The sequence below is a fragment of the Podarcis tiliguerta genome (genome assembly GCF_965153285.1).
Source record: "Podarcis tiliguerta genome assembly, chromosome: 11".
NCBI classification, from domain to species: Eukaryota; Metazoa; Chordata; class Lepidosauria; order Squamata; family Lacertidae; genus Podarcis; species Podarcis tiliguerta.
In genome coordinates this window covers 5,528,529-5,554,313 of record NC_139544.1, presented here as the reverse complement: position 1 = coordinate 5,554,313, position 25,785 = coordinate 5,528,529, and positions in this window count along the sequence as shown.

The following is a 25,785-nucleotide window of genomic DNA, read 5'->3' as shown; positions in this document are numbered from 1 at the left end:
TTTTAAAATGGTTAATATCAGTAAAACTGCAACAACAAAAGTTTGGATTGAGTTGTTGTTGTTGTTGTTTAGTCGTTCAGTCGTGTCCGACTCTTCGTGACCCCATGGACCAGAGCACGCCAGGCACTCCTGTCTTCCACTGCCACCCGCAGTTTGGTCAGGTTCATGTTCGTAGCTTCGAGAACACTGTCTAACCATCTCATCCTCTGTCGTCCCCTTCTCCTTGTGCCCTCCATCTTTCCCAACATCAGGGTCTTTTCCAGGGAGTCTTCTCTTCTCATGAGATGGCCAAAGTATTGGAGCCTCAGCTTCACGATCTGTCCTTCCAGTGAGCACTCAGGGCTGATTTCCTTAAGAATGGATGCGTTTGATCTTCTTGCAGTCCATGGGACTCTCAAGAGTCTTCTCCAGCACCCTAATTCAAAAGCGTCAATTCTTCGGCGATCAGCCTTCTTTATGGTCCAGCTCTCACTTCCATACATCACTACTGGGAAAACCATAGCTTTTACTATACGGACCTTTGTTGGCAAGGTGATGTCTCTACTTTTTAAAATGTTGTCTAGGTTTGTCATTGCTTTCCTCCCAAGAAGCAGGCATCTCTTAATTTCGTGGCTGCTGTCACCATCTGCAGCGATCATGGAGCCCAAGAAAGTAAAATCTCTCACTGCCTCCATTTCCTCCCCTTCTATTTGCCAGGAAGTGATGGGACCAGTGGCCATGATCTTCGTTTTTTTGATGTTGAGCTTCAGACCATATTTTGCGCTCTCCTCTTTCACCCTCAATAAAAGGTTCTTTAATTCCTCCTCACTTTCTGCCATCAAGGTTGTGTCATCTGCATATCTGAGGTTGTTGATATTTCTTCCAGCAATCTTAATTCCGGCTAGGGATTCATCCAGCCCAGCCTTTCGCATGATGAATTCTGCATATAAGTTAAATATGCAGGGAGACAAAATACAGCCTTGTCGTACTCCTTTCCCAATTTTGAACCAATCAGTTGTTCCATATCCAGTTCTAACTGTAGCTTCTTGTCCCACATAGAGATTTCTCAGGAAACAGACAAGGTGATCAGGCACTCCCATTTCTTTAAGAACTTGCCATAGTTTGCTGTGGTCGACACAGTCAAAGGCTTTTGCATAGTCAATGAAGCAGAAGTAGATGTCTTTCTGGAACTCTCTAGCTTTCTCCATAATCCAGCGCATGTTTGCAATTTGGTCTCTGGTTCCTCTGCCTCTTCTAAATCCAGCTTGCACTTCTGGGAGTTCTCGGTCCACATACTGCTTGAGCCTTCCTTGTAGAATTTTAAGCATAACCTTGCTAGCGTGTGAAATGAGTGCAATTGTGCGGTAGTTGGAGCATTCTTTAGCACTGCCCTTCTTTGGGATTGGGATGTAGACTGACCTTCTCCAATCCTCTGGCCACTGCTGAGTTTTCCAAACTTGCTGGCATATTGAGTGTAGCACCTTAACAGCATCATCTTTTAAAATTTTAAATAGTTCAGCTGGAATACCATCACTTCCACTGGCCTTGTTATTTGCAATGCTTTCTAAGGCCCATTTGACTTCACTCTCCAGGATGATGACCAAACTTTCCCATAAGCATTAGGCAATAGAAATGTTTTTATCTGGTGCTGAAATGATAGTAACATTGGTGTCAAGTGTGCCTCCCTAGGGAAAGTGTTCCAAAGACAGGGCGCCATTACAGAGAAAGTCCATTTAGTCTCCACCATCTACACTTCTTTGGGAAATGGGACACAGAGAAGGGTCTCGGATGATGACTGAAGTGCCTGGGTTAGCTCCTATGGGAAGGAGCAGTTACATTAGCACTCAAATGGCTAAACTTCTATTTTGAAACCCCCCAAGTCCCTTCATTATGACCATACAAAATGCCACAAAATAGTGACCAAGCTTTTGAGTCCACCATGGCATCATTAGGCTGGATATTACAGTTTCCAGAGATGTGCAGTGCTCAGATGGGGGGGGGGGGAGCTTTCCTCCTCTTCCTGTACAATTGATTTCATTATTTTTAAAAAATCCATCTCATTGCTTTGGCTAGCTCACTGGCTAGCCAATAAATATGAAATGAAGCTAAGTCTCTTTGACAGCTAAGCACAGTTCTGCAGCCTGCTGTTAACTCAGCTGCAGTCGGCTTGCTCCTCTGAAGCCACCAAACAGAACTGAGCCATCATTTTCTTCACACATAACTTTAATGAATATCAAAAGTGATAATGGTCAACGGGTGACTGAAACAATAGCTGACAATTTGTTTCCAATCGTATTTTGCCTGCTGGAGTTTGTAGCTGTTTGGCTCCTAAAATACATTCCCGATGATTACAAGGACAAAACCACTGGGAGACTTTTTCAAATCAATACTTACACTTTCCTGGCCATTCAGTTCCATCCATAGCCAGATATTGTTTTTAAAAGTTTGGAGGAGATTAGTAGGCACACTGGGTTTTCCATAGTTAGCTTTGGATAGGATTCCTTGAATCAATGATAGACCTTTCTCCACCGTGCAATGTTCTTTACAGGCACCAAGTAATAGAGGGAATCCAGTGGTGCCTGATGGTGCAATCCTGTGTCTTGAGAGCTAACCTTCATGCATACACAGAGTGCTGGAAAACTGCAAAATAGTGTATTCATGGTGGGGAGGGGGCAATAAAAGGTCTGCTAGTGTGAAGTGTACCCCACCCACAATAGTCCATGACTGGTGCAGCGGAAAAGTGATGGACAAAGTCCAGTCAGTACAAACCTACCTGGCTTTGAGATCTTTGCAGAACATCCTTCTCTCAGTCCTACCAACCTCACAAGCCTGTTTGGTGAGGATGCAGGAGAGGACCTTCTCAGTGGCTGTTCCCAGACTTGTAACTCTCTTCCTAGACTAGCTCTCCCCTTGTCCTTCTGTTGGCATGTGAAGCCCATTTTATTCCAGTGGCCTTTGGGGAACTGACTATTTATAAGAAAATGGATTTTAATAGTGCTGTGCTTTTGTTTATACTGAACTTATTTACTAGATTTTACAAACTTATTTTTTAATGTATCATTTTAATTTGAGTTTAATTACTTTTAAACTATTATCTTTTATATACTTTTTAGCTTTTTGTGTTTTATCCATGTTTCTTTTAATTTTTTGTGAGCTGCCTGGAGTCCCATTTCTGGGGCAAAGGTGGGATATAAATAAAGATAGTAATTAATTATAATAATTAATACAAAATTTTAGCTCGAAAAGTCAGCTTCCAAAACAATGGGCAGGGGTCGTTCTTGAATATGGAGCAAATGTGTTTTCTTTGCTTCCGTGTCTCACTGTCCCTTATGCACAGACAGTGAGGAATCAAGGATGGATGGGCTCATATGTTCTGGGAAATGGTGATTCTTCAGAACTTCTTAGCTGGGTTGAGAATTCTGGGGTAAGCTTCCTCCTGCCCTTGGGAGGATGTTACTAACCATTTATCAGTATGAGTTAGATCAGTGCCACAAGGGTCTTATCCATTCCAAAAGGCATAGAAGGTGAGTGTAGCCAAGAGGGCATCTCAATTATTCAAGGCACACTTCAACTCCAGCATACAGTTTGGGAATCCCTGGAATAATCAGACTAAACGTACTGGTTCAGCAGATAACCCATTTATTTCAGGGATTGCTCTCGTGAACGTGAGCGTTTCATGCAAGAGGAGAAACTTCAAAAGCAAGAGTGTTCTTTCTACTAAATATATGCCACATTGCTAATAAAATAGGGAAATGTATACTTTTGGCCCACAACTGAGCTGCATTGCTGAAAATATAACCAGAGCATGATTTACTGCCCATGGAAATTATGACATTTATTTAGGTCTAGAACTTTACGCACAGTTGACTTGCACAGAGGCTTTTGATGCCTCTGCCAAGGTTATAGAAACAGTACTCTTAAGGTCCAATGGTTGTGAGGCGAAGCAGTTACTGTACCCATAAGTCTCGCTTTTCCTCCTAGCCGGTGTCACATTGCTGACAGTGTAAATACAACTTCTCGCTTGATTACTCAGGGAGTTGTCATTCACTTTCATGAAGAGAGGAATGGTTTCTCCCAAAAGGCTAGTGGCCATTGGCTCCTCATCTGGAGTTCAAGATGTTCTCCAAATTCACAGAGGATTAATAACAGTAAGACAAGAATATCAATAGTAGCACATGACTAAGAAGGGAAGGAAACAGCCTCTTGCTGAGAGTGCCATGAAACCCTAACCTCTTGGAAGCTACGAGTGAGTGGCAGGACCTGATGTGATTTATGAAGTAATTTCAGAATGCCTGATGCAGCTATACATTTTCTCTAGAGAGCAACTGTAAGTTCACACTGTTAAAGGCAAGATTTGAGACTTGGTGGGCTGAGGCTTCACTTACATTCCTGTTTGTAGCAGGTGCCTGCTAAGTAGGCTGAAGAATAAGCTACTGAGGTTCAACAAGTTAATAGCAAAAAGAAAAAGCTGGTTGTTGATTAGGGGGAAAAGTCCCTTGTCAATCAAGTGAGTAATTCCTGTTGCAGAGCTTCATCTTCAAAATCACAACAGCCATGGACTAAAACCCATGAGAAAAAATAATACTCCAAATATGTCTTACAAACACCTGTAGGAACTCTCTTCTAAGAAAAATTGTGATTCCTTACATCTTGCTTCTGGGCCGCTCTTGCGAAGCCAAATTGTTCTCACTTCTAGCCGACCAGAACAGCTCGACAACAGAGAAGGTTGCCAAATTTATCGAGAGAACAATGAGACTGAGAGCTGTTATCTGAATGACATCAGTGTCGTCACCAGGATTCCTCGCCTAGGTTTTTATGATTATTATCATTATGTTTTATTATTATTATTTTATTACTTCTGCCAAGTTTTAAGTACTGAGATTATTAATTTACCTAGGGTTTTAATAGGTCACAAGATTTTATGGTAACTATATCTGTAATGTATTTCTGTTGGTGTTTGTCCTTTGATGCTATGGCCTGTCGGCTACACAAATAAAGTCTACTTACTTACTTACTTACATCTTGCTTCTTTAATAATGGCTCCATCCCAAATGACTATTAATATAAGACAGATCTGGGTAACAGCAACAGTCATGTTTTCAAGAAATGGGGATCAACCATTGCTTCCCTGTCCTTGAATCCTTGCTGTAACCTGATGCCTACAGCCCCTAGCAGTGACTAACTCAGCCTGCAGTTAGTTCATCTTACAACTTAGTTTAAATAGGAATATAGGAAGTTGCTTTATACTGAACCAGACCATTGGCCCATGTAGCTTGGTATTGCCCACGCGAACTGATAGCGGTTCTCCGGGGTTTCAGATAGGGCCTCCTGGCTTACCTGGAGATGCTGAGGGTTGAGCCTGGGGCCTCCTGCATACAAAGCAGTTGCTCTGCCACTGAGCTATGGCCCTTCAACCTTAATGGCTACAACAACCAGTCTAATCTTGCATAACCTGGTGCCTGAAGCATTTAGCAGATACTACACCACATATCTTGGCCTAAATCAGACTTCTTGGTTCTCTGGTCTGTCAAAAGTGCTCTGGAGAACTCAGAAGCTTGCCCAGTCTTCTGTGACATTCTGGCTGCCCAACTGTGAACTTTCGTCTTCTCCTGGTGGACCCTCACAACTGCCTTTGCTTTTTAAATAAAATACCACCATCAAATATTAAACCTCGTTGGATGTCTTATATGGACATTGAGGAATAGCTGTTTTCTGTTGCTTTTCTCCCAGCATCTGATAACTAGTTGCTTCCATTTTTAGATATTGTTGCTAAACAACATTGATATAAAATGAACTGGAGGCAAAGTCGTTAATGCTTAAATACGAAAACCTTTGTGTGATTTAAGAAGAAGAAAACCCAGCAACCTTAGAGCTGCTGACTGGATAAACAAACTGCGAGTAGACATCGTTATGGAACTGAGATACAATGGCACATAATTATGAGAAAACAAGGATCTGAAGGCATAGCTATTTTCCTGAAAGCACAGCCAACATCTGGAGTAAATTAAACCTATCATTGCAAATTGTATAAATGAATGTAATAGACAGGTAGACATTTTTATGGAGAGTAAAGAGATTGAATGAAACAGTGACAAAGTGGGAGTATTGAATTAAGAAACAGTTGAAAGGCAGAAGGTCTGATAACGAGTCGTTTCCTGTGCAGGAATTCTTATCTTTATATGTCTGTCAAACCCCCAAGTACTGAATGGTTTTCAGGGAAAGTGGGCGTCAGCCAGGAAAATGAAACTGAATCTCAGTACTTGCAAAGAGCAACAAATATATTAATGGAGAGTTAGAAAGGTCACTGACTATTAGGGATGGGAGCTAGATTTTCATGTGCCACAGGCCTATCTGAGGTGCAAATAGGACTGGCAATTCAAGCTTCCTTTTTAGGTTGTCCTTGTTGCCTTCTTTACAGTGGACTTCCCTCTGTTTGAAAGGCTGGAATCACAAGTAGAGAGATTGTCACTGCACTCAGGGCCTAGTCCAACACTCTAACCCAGTCCCTCTAGATGTTTTGGGACTACAACTCCCATCATCCCTAGCTAACAGGACCAGTGGTCAGGGATGATGGGAGTTGTAGTCCCAAAACATCTGGAGGGCTGTTTGCGCCTATGCCTGCTCTAACAACAGTGGCTCTTGTGATATGCCCCCCAAGGGAACAGCAAGGTCAGCAATGGTGATGGCAGCAGGAAACTCTGGCTCCAGTGATGTTGGTGATGTTTCTCTGTGCCCGTAGTTGAACCCCAATTTGCCTACGGCTGACACATTTGATTCATCTCGCATTCACTTCATTGAAAGATGTGCCCAAAATTCCAAATGAAAAAGCTAGCATTTTAGCAGAAAATTGAGCTCATGGTGCCAAAGAAGGTTTTGTAAATGGTTTGTTAATTGGCAGGAAAAATGCAAGTATTAAAAGATATTCAATCAGTTATATGCGAGACTCTTTTCAGAGCAGTATGAGAATATAAGCCTTGTTGCTTTTGCAAGATACTTAATAGATTCTGCTGGTAAACAAAATCTTTTAAAAGGAATACCTGCTATTTAAGTACAGCACTCCGCTTTACTGCACCATAAAGTACAGGAAATAAATGGAATAAATGCAAACATGCATTTTGAGAATCTTCTGTAACTTCAAACTTTTGAATTTTCCATTGGGATTTTAGAGCACATCAGTGGTATTGTGGGAGTTTGAACATGGAACCTCTGTATTGTTTTTGTGACCTGGAATTCCTACATTTCTCAGCTCCAGATGTTGTGGGCATGTGCTGAAACCAGTACAAGATCTGTTTGAGATTAGTAGGGCTTGCATTATGTATTTCTGAGTATTGTCTCGCTGAAAGATGCTGCGTTTGCATGAGTAGTGCAGACAGTATTAGAAGTCAAAGCACAGTTCACAAGGGACCTAAATACAAGGCCGTTGTTTGGGCAAAAATATTTATATGATAGCATCTCACTTAAGTTGGAGCCAGGCATATCCAGTGACATAAAGCGTGTTCTCCTTCATGGAGAGCACGTGTTGCGGTGGGGGCCGCCAGGACACTCCAAAGTTGGGGGCGGCTAATTGTTCGTTGGTTGCTGATGCGATTGGGGCTTCCCTTGTTGTTGGGAAGAAGTTAATGTTGCCATTTGTTGATTGACAGCCAGAAATGCTAAAACTCCTTGCACGAGGCTAGGGCTTCCTCTTTTTGACTGTGCATCGGATTGCCCGTCCCCCCCCTCCCTAGAATTAGGATTGTTCGCTTTGACCTTGCTATGCCTGTCACGGGGTCATCTGCTCTTGGGGCAGGGGCCTGGTAGGAATTTTGTCCATCTGGCTGATTGGCTGGGGCCATTTGGTTTTTGCCTACTGCGTAGCAAATCGTCACAACTTGTAAGGTTGCGGTTAGGCATTGGTTTATGGTTTGGTTGATTGAGGGGAAGTGGTTGAGTGCCTGCCCTTGGGAGGTTGAGTGCCTGCCCCTCTAATGCTGCTGCTGCAAGGGATTCCGTTAAAGGAATTGGGGGCTAACTATTGCTTGTCCACTCTGTCAAGGGGGCTTGGGCCATAGCAATGAGCTCCTGGTTGCATTTGGGGTGAGGGCAGGTTCCCTGCTCCGTGTAACCCCCAAGTGTATTCCCCTATTCTGACTTTTGCATTGTGCGGAATGTCAGTCTGTCCCCCATGGTGGGGGCAGATAGTCGCAACCAATGCCTAAGCAACCACTCACAAATTTGTATTTCAATAAAGTTGTGGCCAAAATTATGCCAAAAATCTTAAACAAAAAATTCTGTGTGATGTGTGAGTTATTGGGGTGGCCCTGGGGACCTCGACACACAAGTGTAAGGATCTTCAACTTAGATACAGGAATAACATGTGTCTGCTACTTCTCCCTCTTGAACCCATGTTTGGGGAATGCTGTTTCCTCCCACTATGTTTTACCACTCTTTTGTAAGTGTACTTATTCGTTGGTATGATTAAAAGTGTTAGTGCAGCTGTGAGGAAGCTGCAGATTTCCTGCTGTTGATTGGACTACAACTCCCCTGATCATTGGCTACGTTGGCTGGGGCTGATGGGAGATGGAGTCCAACAACATCTGGAGGACCATCCCTGAGCAAATCACATGCACCCTTCCCAATTATTTTCATGGTAGTTTGGAACAGCTGATAACTGCAGTCATTTACCCACATTGCAGTCTTTACCCTTAACTGAACAGTTAAGGAATCCGGAAAGTGGCAGGTGTATAACTGGAGGGAAGCTTCTAGAAGTTGGCTAGTTCTGGGCTAGAGTCACAGCATCGTCTACAGGCTATAGGGGATAGAACAAATTGAGATTGCAAGGCCATCTCTCTCTTTCCCTCCCCTTGAAAAACCAGTACTGTTCGGCTCCTCCCCTTGAAATCCATCAATTCCAGCAGGTCTTTGCAAAACTCTCAAAAAAATAGTGCCTATGTTTTCTTGTTTGCTTTATCCCTCCAAATAATTTTCTTTTTTGTGCGTCATGCTACCTTACATACCCTCCAACATTTCTCTGATGAAAATAGGAATGTCCCATTCCATAATGATAATTTCACTATTTATACCGCACACATATTACTCTGGGCAGCTTCCAACATATATAAAATAATAATGAAACACTGAACGTTAAAAAATAAACCTTCCCCATACAGGATTGCCTTCAGACGGCTTGGGGGTTGGATGACTCCATACCCTCCAACATTTCTCCAATGAAAATAGGGACATCCTAAGGAAAAGCGGGACATTCTGGGATCAAATCAGAAACTGGGACGGCTTCTCTAAATCAGGGACATCCCTGGAAAATAGGGACACATGGAGGGTCTGACTCTGACCTCCTCATGTCTGCTGCCAAGCCCAATACTCTAGCCCAGAACTAGCCAACTTCTAGAAGGTGCCACATGAAAAACAGTAGCAGTAAACAATAAAACTTTACCCGATTGAGACGAAAATAAATATTTCTCACTGAATACAAAATTTCCTACAGCAGAGCAAGACTGCTTTATTTTCTCAGTGTTGATTCTAGTCTGCTGTTGTATGTCCTACTTTTGCTTTATTTTTTCATTGATTACAGGTCCTGTATGTCAGACGCTTAGGAAAGCAGGCTTGCAGAAAATATTAAATATAGTATAGTTATTAATTAAGCACGTTACGTAGTTTTTGTGTGCAAGATGTAACTCTAGATGGAGCAGTTCCCTTTATTTAAATATGCTTGTGCTCAGAAGACATGATTTCACTGAGTTAGTGCCTGTAAGACAGATGGCTTGCAGAAATACAACATCATTCTGTTGAAATACTCAGGTATGGGTTAGATTAAAAAGCTGATAAAAAGAGAGGAATAGAAGAGACCTACAGACATGCAAACTTTCCAAAGGTAGTCTGTAAAAATAGTCTTGTTATAGATGTATTCAGGGAACAGCTTGCAGTATGGCATTGTCAAATCATAATTCTCATTTAACAGTGTTTGTGACTGGATCAACAGATAAGTGACATTTGTCATTTTAAACTGTGTAAGGGATTTGTTGTTTTGGTCTGTTACTATGTTATGTTATTTTGTCTTTTCAAGTTGTTATCCACCCTGTGATCCTTGGATGAATGGCGGTATATAAATTTAAATAATGAAATTAATAAATAAAGTCAATGTGCTGGTTTTAACTTTTAAAGCCATTCGTGATTTGGCACTCAGTTCTTACGGATCATTTCCCCCCATATCAACCTGCTAGGGCAGGGGTCAGCAAACCTTTTCAGCAGGGGGCTGGTCCACTGTCCCTCAGACCTTGTGGGGGGCCGGACTATATTTTGGGGGAAAAAATAAAAATGAACGAATTCCTATGCCCCACAAATAACCCAGAGATGCATTTTAAATAAAAGCACATATTCTACTCATGTAAAAACACGCTGATTCCTGGACCATCCGTGGGCTGGATTTAGAAGGCGGTTGGGCTGAATCCGGCCCCCGAGCCTTAGTTTGCCTACCCATGTGCTAGGATGTTAAAATTTCCATTTAGCCCCTGCTCAGAGCATTGTCACTCTGAGATTAAGTGGAAAATTGGAAACAGGATTCTGTTAACAAAGAGGTGGAAGGCACACTTTTTTTGGGGGGGGGGGGACTGTTTCCTACCACTGCATAAACAATAAACAAGGAAAGACAGAAATAGGGACCTGTGTTGTTATTGTTTTTAGTCCATCTTTCTTTTCTTTTAATCAAATGCAACATTTCAGATTTATAAGAGCAAATGATGACCATTTATAGTGACTTCCCTAATGTCTTCTTCCAATTCATCTGGGTCATTTATCCTTCGAAGATATGTCAGAATGCCAGAGCATGACTGAACCGCTACTGGAGCATTGGAACACCGAAACCAGAGCAGCGCACAGAAACACCGTTTACCTTCCCGCCGGAGCGGTACCTATTTATCTACTTGCACTTTTTGGTGTGCTTTAGAACTGCTAGGTTGGCAGGAGCTGAGACCAAACAACAGGAGCTCACCCCGTCGCAGGGATTCAAATCGCCAAACTTCTGATTGGCAAGCCCAAGTGGTTCAGTGGTTTAGACCACAGCGCCACCTGTGTCCCTTACTCCCTGGTAGGGATGGACAAATCCACCAACTTTGGCTTTTCAATGGGGAGAAGATGTACGCATCATGTAAAATGGAAAGTGATGGAGAGATTGGGGAACTTTTGCCCCTTTCTGCAAGGGGTGAGAGGCGATCATAACCAATCTGATTCTTAGTTCTGCATCAAGCGTAACTAGTGTGGTGCCCTTCAAAAGTTGTGGACTCCATCATCCCTTCCCATTGGCTATGGTGACTGGGGCTGATGGGAGCTGGGGCTGATGATTGCTTTTAGGAGGAACTGGCCCCTAGGCTACTGAAGAAACAGCTGCATATCACACAACCAGATTTTGGGGGAAAGAAAGTCTAATATCTTCATGCATATCAGTTTTTCTAGGACAGAGGTAATGAACTGTTCTAATTCATTCTTTTAAAATCGACTTCATTCTGCCTTTTTGTTCTGTTTTCTCCGTCTAGACACCAAAATGTCACTTAAGGTAAAGGTAAAGGTACCCCTGCCCGTACGGGCCAGTCTTGACAGACTCTAGGGTTGTGTGCCCATCTCACTCAAAGAGGCCAAGGGCCAGCGCTGTCCGGAGACACTTCCGGGTCACGTGGCCAGCGTGACATCGCTGCTCTGGTGAGCCAGAGCCGCACACGGAAACACCGTTTACCTTCCCGCTAGTAAGCGGTCCCTATTTATCTACTTGCCCCCAGGGGTGCTTTCGAACTGCTAGGTTGGCAGGCGCTGGGAACGAACAGCGGGAGCGCACCCCGCCACGGGGATTCGAACCGCCGACCTTTCGATCGGCAAGCCCTAGGCACTGAGGCTTTAGCCCACAGCGCCACCTGCGTCCCAAAATGTCACTTACCCACCAGTAAAAAGCTCACACAGTAATAACCACCAGTTATTTAAATTTGTTAAATAATGTACACTTAATGATGAATGAATTCACATGGCAGAGGGAAAAAAATAACAAAATAATTAAAAATATATATCTATACTCCTGTGACTAATTTAATCTTGACAGAAGTAATTTTGCTCTGGGTTCTGAATGGCTTTTATTCCCTTTCCTGGAGCTATGTGCACGTTTTACATGAGACTTCTACTTTCCACAAGGAGTTGGATTTAAGAGAACTTGCTGAGAGGTATTGAGTTTTACAGAGTTATGTCAGGTCTAATTGAATTCTCAGAATAACAATTTCATTTAGAGCACAGGAGAATTATTTAGATACAAAGTCTCTTTCTATAAAATACTACCACTCTAGCTGCAGTCTTGGTTCAAGCGTCTCCTTCCAATGCACTAAATTTTAAATGGCAGCAGGAACAGTTGACTGGTGGTCTAAGGAGCTGCAGTGCTCTAAATCATTATTTGCAGATGTTGGCTGCCACCTAATCTTTCCCAATAAATCTCTTACAAAACTCTTTCAAGGCCCAGTATCCCCTCTCAAAGAAGTGTGTGGCTCTTGAGGCAATATTAGAGGAGAAACTAAATCTGGATGTTTGGTCTGAGCGGGAAAGACGTATTTCAAAGCAACGAGGTAAAACAAACGAGAACCAAGTCATGATTTTCAGACCCAGAGAAATCTGAATCTCTGGCAAAGAACTAAATGCACTGCTGAGCTCTAGTCCACAGGTTAAGAGGGGTGTGTGTGTGTGTGGAATCTGCTCTTCTTTCTTCTTTTCTCAATGAACATGGGAGCAAATTGTGAAAATACTTCAAGGGTTCCTCCACTTAACTCTGCATTGATCCTGATTTGTTTTCACAAACCTTACACAGTGGTTAGACTATGTCCTGGTTCTGTTATGTATAAATAGAGGTTCAGGACAATGTTGGAGACAATTGCGACCAGGAGAGTAACACCCTATGTACTTTCAATCCGATGGCCTAGACGCATACATATGCATTGGTCGTTTGTTCCTTTCACAATATCCTTCCTCCAATATACAGGAACATTCTGGGAATACGGAACTGATTGCACAACACATCTTGAGATAGTTAGCAGAGAATATGCTGTCACAGTCTCGGTAATGGCTGCTAGCTGATGCTTGATATGTCTATGTACAAACCAGTTCATCCATGGGCCAGTCAACCCCATATATAAAGCAGGCTGCATGGGAAAAATCAGGAGTCAGGAGGGGGATTTTGGTCCAGGGCCTTGAGATTAAAGGACGCTCAGATTTAGACAATTGCTTGTTTCTTGTCACTTGATAACTTTCAGAACCTTCTTAAGTATGTTGGACCAAACAGTGGCACACTCTGTCATCTAATGAAAGCATGGATGATTGATCCTGCAAGTTTGGCATAGAACAGGACTTGTTCATATTATACTCTGTTTGGGATCCAGAAGTTTAAAATATGCACAATGCTCATAGAATTCCAAGGTCCCTCACCTCATAGCCATTTTTAAAATTTGAATTTCTGCTACTGCTAATTTATAGATTCATGTTCATAAACAAAATTAAATGGCTAACTTAACAAAAAGCTTGAGGAATTATTATCTCATTAGCCATTAAGCCAGGAAAATATTGAATCATTTGGCCTTGGCTGTGCTTAACCACTGCTCATTTGTCATTCTTCAGCACACCAATCCAAGTACATGCTGCATAGAAGAGGAAGGAAATTACAGAATGCTTATACAATACTAGACAGTTGTTTCAAGCATTAGGAAGCATAGTCTTTGCTATAGGAAAATCCAGGTGTGCAAACCTTTGTGGCTAATTGTGTCCCTCCCCATCTCTCTTTTGACATACCACCAGGACAATTTTTAGCCAGCTCTGATTTTATTTAGCTATCTGGGGAGTTTGCATATTTTGGTCTCAATAGCAGCTAGTTTTGTGTCTAGGGAATGTGCAATTTAAAAATTGACTGCACTGGAAAGAATTAATATAAACAAATTAACAGTGACTGCTGTTCTTCTGGGGAAATTACATATTTTTCTTCTTCGAAATGACCTCATTGCTTTAGTTGGCAAGTGGGAGGTAGGCTGACAAGGAAAACAGGCTCCCCCAACGTGATGCCCTCCGGATACATTGAACAGTATCCATTTCCCCCAGCTGGGTTAGCCAATTGTCAGTGATGATGGGAGTTGTAGTCCAACAATATAAGGAGGGCACCAAGCTGCAGAAGACTGATGGAAATTAATGCAATTGCAGCATTCCATGCAGATAATTGTTCTTATCATCTTATTCAGTAAAGATGGCCAAAAAGCAACAGAGAGAGAGGTTTAAACTAAACATGAGGAAGAGTCTCCTTCTTCCTGTAGATCCACAGCTACTTCATATGTTCAGCAGGCTTGGCTGTTTCTTGCTGTTTGACAAGTGTTTTTGAGAAACACTTGTGGTTGTTTCAAAAACGTCTTGTGAGGCAGAGCTGGTGCCGACATAATGCTGGCTCCCTCTTAACCATCGTTAAGAGATCTGGAGTGTGCTGTGAGTCAATTCCCTCCTCCTGCCTTAACTTTGAGAAGTTATATCAGCACCGGCCTTAATGGTGGTCAATGCTAAACAGGTTTTCTCATCCTGCGATGCACTGTATGTGAGGCGGCCTTTGAAAACAAGCCAGAAATTTTGTTAGTTCAGAATATGCTGCAAAGCTGCTGAACGGGACTGGGTGATAAGAACGTAACGCACCAGAGTTGCACCATCATCACTGTTCCCAGTCCATTTAATCTTTTGACCTCTAAGGACCTTGATATATTGGGAACAGGTACTTGAAGCACAGTCCCTCTCCAGAAATACTAAACAGGCCATGAAATCTTAATGGAAGGCCAGTTACTTTTTGAAATACACTAAACCTGCAATTTAGGCAGGGATCACTTTCTGGGGATTTAGGCCTAAAGCCAAAATCGTGTATAGTCAAAACACATTGGGTGCAATGGCGGGTGGGATTGCCAAAGTCTTTTTCCCCAAACGCCTGCCCCCTTTCTGCCCCCTTTTAATTTTAAAATATTACTTTGCCAAGTATGTAAAGCCGAATGCTCATGAGTTAAATGCGCTTACTGCTCTATGAAATTTGCCACCAGATGGTGTGGCAACGCCCACCAACTTAGAGGGCTTTAAAGTGGGGTTAGAAAAATCCGTGGATGGTATGACTATCGATGGCTACAAAACATGGGGCTACAGGCTGATAAAAGGCAAGTCTGCCTCAGGATGCAGGGCTTCTGGACAGCAACAGCATCTGCCTCTGGGCTTCCCATATGCATCTGGTTGATCACTATGGGAAACAATTTGCTGCACCACATAAGCCTCTGGTATTTTCTTACATTCTTTTTGAGTCCTTATCTAAGGGGCCCCCTAAGTGAGGTGAAATATGTAGCTATAGGAGACAGAATCTTTTTATTTGTGCTGGTTCAGCTATGGAGGCTGAGCTGGCACCTACTGTACGATGGTGTCATTTTGGTGCCAGGTAAATAGTTTTTTCTCTCCAGGCCTTTTAATCTGCCTGAGCTTTAAGCTTCTTATAATCTCCACAGCTGCTTTAAATGCTGCATTTATATAACTACGGTTGTATTTATTGTTATTAGTATGAATGCTCTAACTAACTCAAATACATAAAAAATGAGCAGCATGGACTGCAACTATGGTTCATGCCACTGGACCTCTTAACTTCAGCTAAGATGGAAGGCTGGAATTGGCTCTCAGTCACTGAGAGTTTGGCATAGTCCTGCCACCTGTTCACAATATTTTAAGCGTGCTGCAAGGCATTACTTTTATGGAAAAGCTATTTGAAATATTAACTGCACAGGTCCTTCCATATTAAGTTGGTCGGGTGAAAAAGATGACAGAACTCCTGCACCTTCAACAAATGTGCCTTGTATATGGCTTGTTTAGGGGAAAGCATTTCCAGGCAACCAAACTAGGCATGAGGTTAATTACATGCATGCAGTTAATGTGCATGGGATTTGGTTAAATAATAATAATAATAATAATAATAATAATAATAATAATAATACCCCACCCATCTAACTGGGTTTTCCCAGCCACTCTGGGCGACTTCCAACAAAATATTAAAATACAATAGTCCGTCAAACATTAAAAGCTTCCCTAAACAGGGCTGCCTTCAGATGTCTTCTAAAAGTTTGGTAGTTATTTTTCTCTTTGACATCTGGTGGGAGGGCGTTCCACAAGGCGGGTGCCACTACCGAGAAGGCCCTCTGCCTGGTTCCCTGTAACTTGGCTTCTCGCAGCGAGGGAACCGCCAGAAGGCCCTCGGCGCTGGACCTCAGTGTCCAGGCAGAACGATGGGGGTAGAGACGCTCCTTCAGGTATACTGGGCCTTTGAGGCCATTTAGTGCTTTAAAGGTCAGTACCAACACTTTGAATTGTGCTCGGAAACATCCTGGGAGCCAATGTAGGTCTTTCAAGACCAGTGTTATGTTATCTCGGCAGCCACAGAGAAGCCTGAGAAGCTTTGGGACTGTGATGTGGATAGAAAGCCTATGTGTGTATGAATTGTATGCTTGTAGGGCCTTCTGTGCATTTGGAAACTGTGCAAAAGACATGTTCCCCAGTCATGCATTTGGTTGGGCTGTCTTCAGACCTTTGACTTAACACATGGAGGTCAGGAGCAGAAAAAGTGCTCATTATCCCAGTCCCCTCCTCCATACATACTACATAGTATTGTCTCATGGAAAGGTGTTATGTCAAAATAAAATGGAGTTTAGGCAAACCTGTTTCTTGCTATGGTTTCCACTTTGACATAAAAGTAGTATTTATAACAATGCAGTTAATTTACAACACCTATCCAAGAATCTATTTTTGCTGAAAAAAGTTTTCTGATGAGGAATGACATAATCATTTTGTGTGTCTGTATTACTTGATGAATTGGCATGTGTTTATGAAGCAGCAAAGTGTTTTTCTTTTTTAAAGAGGAAAGAATACGTGGTGCAGAGAGTCACTGGGAAAGTCTTTGGCTCTAACTTGATCTCCCTCTTCTCTGTGGAAACACATGTCTTTGCCTGCTGTTCATCAGCCTTGATTTTGATGGGGTGATTTTTAGTCAGCTGTCTCTATCGCTTTGGCACAGACAAAAATCCCTTAAAAATGTTACACTTCATCAAAGTGTATCATGAGACTTCACGGTCATTATCTCAATGGTCGCTCTGATGTGCTACAATTGGCAGAGAGACAGACGGTAGGGGGTGTATTAGAAGAAAGCCTGTGTTTCATGTGGAAATCTGGCAAGCCTCTCTGAGCTTCTGTCAACAACTCAGCGGTCTGATCCGATGCACTGAGTGCTGATTATGCTCTTGTTTCTGTAGGAAGTAAACAAGAAAATGAATTCCACAGCACAACACAGCCTCTTTGTATCTTCAAAATGGTGTGACTGGAATCGAGCCAACCTCATTGAAAGTTTGGCCATTTTTGTCATCAGTGCCCTGGTACTGATGGAAGCTTTGATTACTGCTTGGAACCCGCAATAAGACCTTTCAGGGACAGCCACTCAGCAAATAAAAGCATTGATTGGTTGTTGGGTCAATTTAGCCATAAGGGTGCAGAGCAGTGTCCTTATAAAAGACTAATGGATTAGCTACACAACCACTACCACTGAAGGCCTTATTTCTCAAGTAACTTCATGACTGCTTTCCAGCTTGGCAGGAACTCGCTTCCTCTAAAGCTAGCTTCAGAGCATTCTTGCTATCAATAGTGCTGCTCAAAGGATTAGACACAAAGAGCTTTACAATTTAATGAAAACAGCTGTTGAAACAAAAAATTATTTCAAACAATACATTGCACGGGGAAAAAACTATTAATTATGCAAAGTTATGCAGAAAAAGTAGAATTACTGCTCTGTTCGTCACCGCTTAAAACAACAGACAGAAAGTTAGGCATTTTTTGTCTGTTGATTTAAATGTGTCATTAACTGGTGGTGCTTATAATAATATTGGCCATTTTTGTTATGTTTTGTTAATGTTTAATCAGCTAATCATTTTAAGCACTTGAGTTCTTCTTGGCACGGTTGCACTACAAGTAAGTAAAACTACAGCTTAATGAGCTGATGTTTCACATGTAGAAAATGTTGAATTCTGAAGTGTGTTATGATAGCTTAAGATGAATGGTGCTGCTGGAAACATAACAAACAATATTAATGTTGGGATGATTAATGGGAAATGAACCTCATTTGTGTTCTCCTGCCTCCCTTTCTGCCATATACTGTATGTTGCTTATGGTAGAAATGGGTTTTTCATCTTGAGGAATGTGCTGCTCAAGCAAATTCAAATACTCTTCAAGGGGAATTCAAATTTTGTAGTCATAATATACTAATTATATTTATTTTTAAAGAACTTTTTCAATTTTGAAGTATTGCATTTTTACAGCATTTGGCAAAAAATAAATAAAATACATCAGTGTATTTCAAGTAGATGAAATGGAGGGTCATGGAAACCAGGGGCAGTTAATAGTGTAGGGAGAGAAGACTATGAATGGTAACTGCTGAAGTTTGCAAGAGAAGCTGTACCCTGATCCACCTCTGGCTTCTGAGCTTCAGCAGACCATGCAGAAGTTTTTCCTCTGGAAAGGTGATACTTTTAAAAAGGCAAGCAAACGTAAATGTATATGTCCTTAAAACCAACAAAACAATGGCTCATGGTTGGGGATGGGTAATAGCTCTGTGAAAGAGCTTTGTGTGTTGATGGTTCCCAGCATCTCCCTTCCTTTCGTTTGGAGTGGTTACACATCTCTTGTAGGATATGGCATGGAAAACCACTGCTGGAGAGTGACTACCAGTTAAAGTAGACAACACTGAGCTGGATTGTCAAAAAGTCAGAGCTGGTCTAAAGTGGCTTCCCGGACAACTTAAAATTTAGCCCCGTTGAGCCAGGTTAGTTGCAATTAACTTTAGCTGAATGGGGCCAGTATTTTCAGGAGCTCAGTTTCTGCGGCTTCACTGTGAAATTGAAAGAAATGTACTCTTAATAGTCATTAGCCAGCCTGCAATTATCATGCTCCACAGTGTATGTCACACAGTACCTGTGTCTTTTAATGCCTGCTGTGTAGCTGTCTTATAATTGGTCTGTGGATTGCAGCAAGAGCCATTCCTTGTACTGTATGGAATTTAACCACCACCACTTGACATCCTAACCCTGTCCTTGTTTTTTTCTTCTTCCCCCACAGAAGGCTTAATTCTCTCCTGCCTCAATCTCCTTTGCCCTGCCTATCAACAACCAGAAAAATTGCTGCTTCCCTATTTGCAATTTTCACAAAATCCTTGACTAGCAGCTCTGGGAATTGACTTATGATCTTTTGAATATAGTGTGTTCCACATCTTGCTTTCTCACAGCATCTTGAGCCACCATACCAAGAAGTCCCATTAAGAATGTTATTAACTTTGCCGATATAAGCTCCCTCTCTCTGTAACCACTGTTTATTTCAGATTGCTAGCTAATTGGCATGCTCTAACACCCTTGTTAAGCCGACCAGAATATATTGCTTTAGAATGCCTTGGGAATTTAACTAATTTCATGCTAGAACTTAATAAGTAGGATCCGACACTCTCTTTCATATCACCAGAAATCCATTAGGTGACTAACTCCTTTCAGTGAGTGGATGAAAGCTTTATTAGTCATAGGGTCTCTGCTCTAAACATGTCACCAGAATTTAGCATAGGATCAGCACTGAAATGCAATTTACTTTCCAACTGAATAAAACTTGCAGCAATGCTTTCAGAGGGTGGAAATCCACGTTAAGCATGCTCTTGCTAAACGGGATTATAATTATATTTAAATATACATTTGTGTTTCTGTCTGTGAATTTAATTTGGTGACAGACCAAATGTAGTGAGGTAGGCCGGTTGGAATAAATACAGCAACTTCAATTAAGAAATAGTTGTTCCTGAAACCTTGTTGCATTCTTTGTATGTAAATCATGCGCTTTGTTTGACTATTTTAAGTGACCAATTCCAATGCCCTTGCCTTAAAACTTGTTGTTATTACATGGTCACCCATGAAAATAATTACTAACACCTTCAGTTAACTGAACAGAAGTATATTTGTGTAGAGTTCTGCAAATATTTGTCCTGTAGGCAATTCAAGATTGATTTTACCCATATGCATCCAAGTGATAGTTTTTGTCCAGCTGAGGAAAAGGTTTCTGGCATTTTTTCCAGAAATGTTTTCTGACAGTCTTTGGATAGAATACAGGAGATTCAGGATGGAGTGGGAGCCAGGGGGGAATTGGCATGGGCCTATGATTTTAGGGGGGCTTATTCTAAGTCCCCCTGGGAAAGGCAAAGGGGGGACCAGTTGGTAAAGATTATTGAAATGGAGCCTACCTTTCCCATCTGGCCTGGGTAGATCTGAGAAAGCGTGTTCTCCAATAAATGAGAGCACGTGTTGCGGTGTGGGCCACCGGGCCAGGCCTCTTGTTGCCAGGCTGGTTAATAGTTATTGCCTGGCATCTGTGATTGGATAACCGGGTTGCTGGGGCAAATTGTATGTTGCAAATTGAGTGGGTGGGACCATAGTCTTTAAATATTGGTGCACTCTGGTTTCTCTTTCTCTTTGCAGAGTGCATCGGATCAGGAGCAATCTTCTCATTGTCTGGTTACATTTCTTTATTTCCCCCCTTCCTTTTAATCCTCTCTAGTCCCTTAATTAATTTAATTCCCCTCTCTAGTCCCTTAATTAATTTAATTCCCCTTTTTTCCTGTTTGATTTCCCACCCCACCCCTTTCCCTGCCCTGTGGGAAGATTCTCCCTGTACCTGTGAGCGCTGCCTGTGCATAATCCTCCTGGGCTTGCCTTTCCCAATAGGGAGAGAGCCCCCATTAGGGGCTTTCTTTTGCAAAGAGGTTTCCCCCATTTTGCCTGTTTAATTGTGGGGCTAGTCAGGGCTGTTCTCAGCCTAGCTAGAATCACTTTGTTTATAGTATCCCCAAAGGTTGGCTTTATTTTGGTTGCATGCAGTGCTGTTGGCCGAGTTTTAATTTACCCTTGGGCAGGAGCACTATATTGAGTTCCTTTAATATTGCAATGAGACAAAAAAGGCAGAGAGCAGAAGCATGGAGGCCTTCACGGCCTTCTCGGCCTGCACATATCATTCAAGCCTAAGCCTGCTACAGTTAGCAGTACAGTAAATTCCCAGCTTACCTGGAATCACTTTCGTTTATAGTATCCTCATAGGTTGGCTTTATTTTGGGTGATTGCAGTGCTGTTGGCCGAGTTTTAATTTAGCCTTGGGCAGGAGCACTATATTGAGTTCCTTTAATATTGCAATGAGACAAAAAAGGCAGAGAGCAGATGCAGGGAGGCCTTCACGGCCTTCTCGGCCTGCACATATCATTCAAGCCTAAGCCTGCTACAGTTAGCAGTACAGCAATTGTTAGTCTCTGTGGCATGTGACTCACTTTCTCTATAAGAATTTATCTGTTTGCAGGCTCACTTGTGGCTAATGTATATCTTAGGCAGACAGAGTGGAGCCAGAGGCTCTCCGTGCCTCCAGTGAGCACTCTGTGTATGCTCTTTAACTATGCTGTTTCTGAACAAGTTTATTTTCTTCAAGTTTGTTTGCCCTGATAGTGGCAACTGCCATTTTAGAGACGAGCCATTGTGGCTTAGTGGCTAGAGTGCAGGACTAGGACCTGGGAGACAGGGTTCATATCCCCCACTTAGCCATTCTTATCACATAACAAAACAAGCTGCTCCTTTTGGACTATTCTGTTGCATGGTAGTTCGGCCCACTTGTGATATTGCTCCCAAAAAGAAGTTCGGGTTTCTTGAGGGCGTGCTTCCCTCTAAAGGGCAAACAGGGGCACCTGGACAGGCTGCCTCGAGTTTGTTAACTCATTGGAAACATTTATGTCTGGCCTAGCAGGTGATCTTAGGGCTTGGCCCGCTTGGCCCTAGAATTTGATGGCCTCTGGCAGCGTTTCCGGCCTGAATAGCTTCCCCATGTGGTGCACAAAGCATTGGTTTCACCAGTTCCTCACATTTAGTTTTTTGCAGACTATGACAGAGCCTTTGCAGATGCCTCCAGAGATTGCTTCTCCTGCAGAGGTTGACTTGCTGATGCCCTAGGTGCCTTCTTCCAGAAGGAAGCGTCTTCAGAGGTGGCGATCCAGGAGCAGGGAAAAGGGGAGCAGGGATGATGCTTACACCTCCTTGCAGGTATGTCAAACCTGGGTCTCTAGGGACCATCCTGGATAGCTCAGCTGGTCAGCGTATGGTGCCGGTAATCCATCAGATGTCTACTACCAGACTTTTAGAAGACATCTAAGGCAGCCCTGTTTAGGGAAACCTTTAATGTTTGCTGCATTACTGTATTCTAATCTTTTGTTGGAAGCTGCCCAGAGTGGCTGAGCAAGCCCAGCCAGATGGGCGGGGTACAAATAGATCATCATCACCATTATTATTATTATTATTATTATTACTATTATTATTATTTTGTGGGAGAGTGGACTAGATCATCCTCAGGGTCCCTTCCACCCCACTATTCTTTAAGTTGCAATTCACTATGGGAACGTTAGATGCAGGGCTGCCATTATCCCCTCAGCTTGCTAGGATCGCAGGGACGGGGACATGTGGATCACTTGCGCAGCTCCACATTTCAAATGGAAATTCCCTGAGCAATAGAACCTTAAGCTGTATGCAGGAAGCTGGCCCGGCAGCAGCTTTGTTGGGACTTTTTAGGGTTTCTGGCCGGCGTTGGCCCTGTAAATCTACACGTCATGGTGGCAACTCAAGGCAGGGCATTCTGCCCAAGTGGGGGCTGGCGACTAGCAAGCAATAACTCGATACCTCTCACCCATATTTCCATAAAAATATCTTCCTTGTAAGCCTGGCTAAAAGGTTATCTAGATGGGTCAGTGGTTTTGTGCTTGTGGGAAGGGTTTTCCCAAGGTTTGGGATTCCTCTGGCTTTTCAGCCAGTGGCTCAGAACACAGCAACTCTAAGCCAGTCAGAGAGCTACCTGTGGTAGCAAGTAAGAAGGTTAGGAAGCAGCTTTCATTGGGACGCATGGAGGTATCCCCTTGATTCTCCTGCTATTCCTATTTTCATTTATCCCCTTTAGGGATCGTCCCTAAGAAAGCCCCATATAATCCCCCTTATAATTTATCGCATCCCATAGGCACCTCAGTGAATGACTCTCTGGAATTGTTCCGTGAAATATGCATCTTTGGATCAGGCAGTTGAGCTTACCAACAAATTGGATGAGGGCCTGGTTGACATTATGCGATATTGAATTGGCTGTTAGGCTGCTGCCAGTTCACCCTCTAGATTATAAGTAGTTGGGCTTTAATTGGATGGTCCTTACATTTATAAGGCGATGCCAATATAAGGCGATGCCAATGGGTTGCGCTATAGGCTGTGCAGCACTCAAGTCCTTTTTGGTTTGAACATTGCGAGTCAAGACTCGTTTAACTGGGGGTACCATTATTTGGATTATCTTACTGGCTGGTTCATGTGACATCAGCCTCTGCTAAGGCTTACTGTACGCCCCTTTTATTCCCTGAGGAGCTGGGTGTTCCCAGTGGATAGGTCAGTGGCTCCACTGCCCCTTTAACGTATTTGGGGGCTAGCTGGATACCGTTGCTCATACCTCTGCTTGCCTGTGGAAAAGCTGTTTGCCGTGAAGGACGTTATTCTTGTAATACTTCCTCTGATAGCAAATGTTGCTTTGTCAGATTCTATTATTGCTAGGTCAGTTTAGAAAATAAATAAATAAATAAAATAAAATTGGCATGCAGGGTGGTTGTTCCAGGCTGCCCCTTCCATTCCTGCTTGGCCAGGTGGTCTCTTCATCATCCTGTACAGTGGCCTTGAGCCTGGCAGGGCAAGGCAATCACATGTGACCTAACTTTTCTTGAGTTTTCCCCATTGTAGTGTCAGCGCACATCTGGACTGAGGAGTACAGGGACCGTCGGGTCTGTCTTGGTCTGATAACCAGGCAGTGTGAAGGTCCTGGCAAAATGGTCCTCATGCTTCGGCAGTCTCCGCCCCCCTTTTATGTGCTTTCCAGCTGCACTGCTTAAGGTTTAATATTGCGTTTCTGCTCGTTTTATTACGGGATCATCTATTGTTTTCACTGTCACTATATCCCGTTTTCAGTTGGAGAGCTTCAGATCCTGGGCTCTGGACGCCCAGCTATAGCCGGATTTTCTGGAGCTCCTGTGGCGCTTTGGCAACAATTGATAATTTAGAGGAGGAGTAGCTTACATTTCCCCTTCTGCTTTCAGGTCTTATGAGGAGGCCTGGACTGATTTCTTAGCGTTTAGCTGGCAGTCCTCGGCCATTCAGAGGAACTTGCCTCCATTCTCTGAGCAGGACCTGCAGTAATTCGCCCACCTGCTGCAGATCGGATGCACTGTTAAAACTATCAGAATTCAGTCCGCTGCAATGTCTGCTGGAGTAAAGCTTTAATTTTTCAGAGACTCTCCTAAAAGTGTGTCGTGCGCAGGGTCTCGGAAGGTTGGTAAAGGCTCCAGCCTTCACAGGACTGCAGGCAGGAAGCCGGTCAATCTTGACCTATGCAGTATCCGCAACAAGTTAATATTTGTCTCCTGGTTCTAGTTCCAGACGAGACTTCTTTCAGTATTCCATTGTAATTTTGGTGTACTGAGGGTTGGGGAAATTGGAGCCAGCACGGGGCTGAGAGTTTGGAGGCTTATTGCCTCTGGATTTTTCCTTATCTGCTTTGGAGCTTGTCATAAGTGTCTGGAGCTCTAAGTCAGACCTAGTGGGCAGGGTTGCCATCATCGGGCTTCCAGTCACAGATAAGGTGGGCCCTTGCCCTGTTATTGTATACTGAAATATTTGGCTTTTCGTTCCCCTGGGGGCTGGCTCGATTCTAGAAGTTGCTGGTTCTCGTGGGTTGCTCCTTCGGGATATATGTGTTTCCCTTTTGGAGTTGAGACTTGTAGTGTGCAACTCCACAAACTGACCAGCTGGGTCGGGGGGAGGTTGTCCGCCTCCCAGTGACTGGGGAGGTGGGCCCGTTCCCGGTCAAGGATGCAAGGATGCAAGGAAGTACTTGGCCTTGAGACCTCCTGAGGACAGCCCCCTACTCATGCAATAAAATGGTCACCCTTTGGCGCGACACCAGTTCACATAAGTCATACGTAAGGCCATCTCTGCTTGTGGGATCTCGGCCTCTGGTTTCGCTCCTCATTCCTTTCGCATAGGTGCAGAGACTATGGCAGCCCATTGGGGCTTCTCAGCCACCAGGATCAAGGATTTGGGGAGATGGAAATCGTATGCTTTCAAGGGTTATGTGTGAAACAAATGCTGAGTTTGGTACTAATGCTTGTTGTTTCAACCCTTGTAGATCCCACGCTGGTCCACGTCTGGATAGTGGGACACAGCATCGTTCATTGGGCTGGCAGCAGAGCGAGGCAGTCTGCAAGGGGAGCGTGTCTCGGCCTCCCACAGCACGTGCAAGTGTCATGGTTTTCCAGACGCGGAATGTCATGGGGAGAGTTTATGCCGCTGATTGGTCACCGGCTGCTCTCAGACCTCCCCACCCTATGGCCATAGTGGTGCAGCTGGGAAAAAATGATGTGGCAACTATTGATTGCCTTGCTTTGCGCACCTCAATCCAAAAGGGATTTGGAGGCATTGGCAGCCTTATTACCTTCAGTGAGAATAATTTGGTCTCACTGGTTGCAGAGGCAAACCTGGCGCGGTGTTCCCGCCCGGAGGCCGCTGAAAGGGCCAGGAAGCGCATTAACTCTGCTGTTTGCGTGAAGGTATTGGAGCTGGGTGGTTTGGTGATTTCGCACCCAGACATTAATTTTAAGGCTGAGGCCCTTTACCGGGCAGA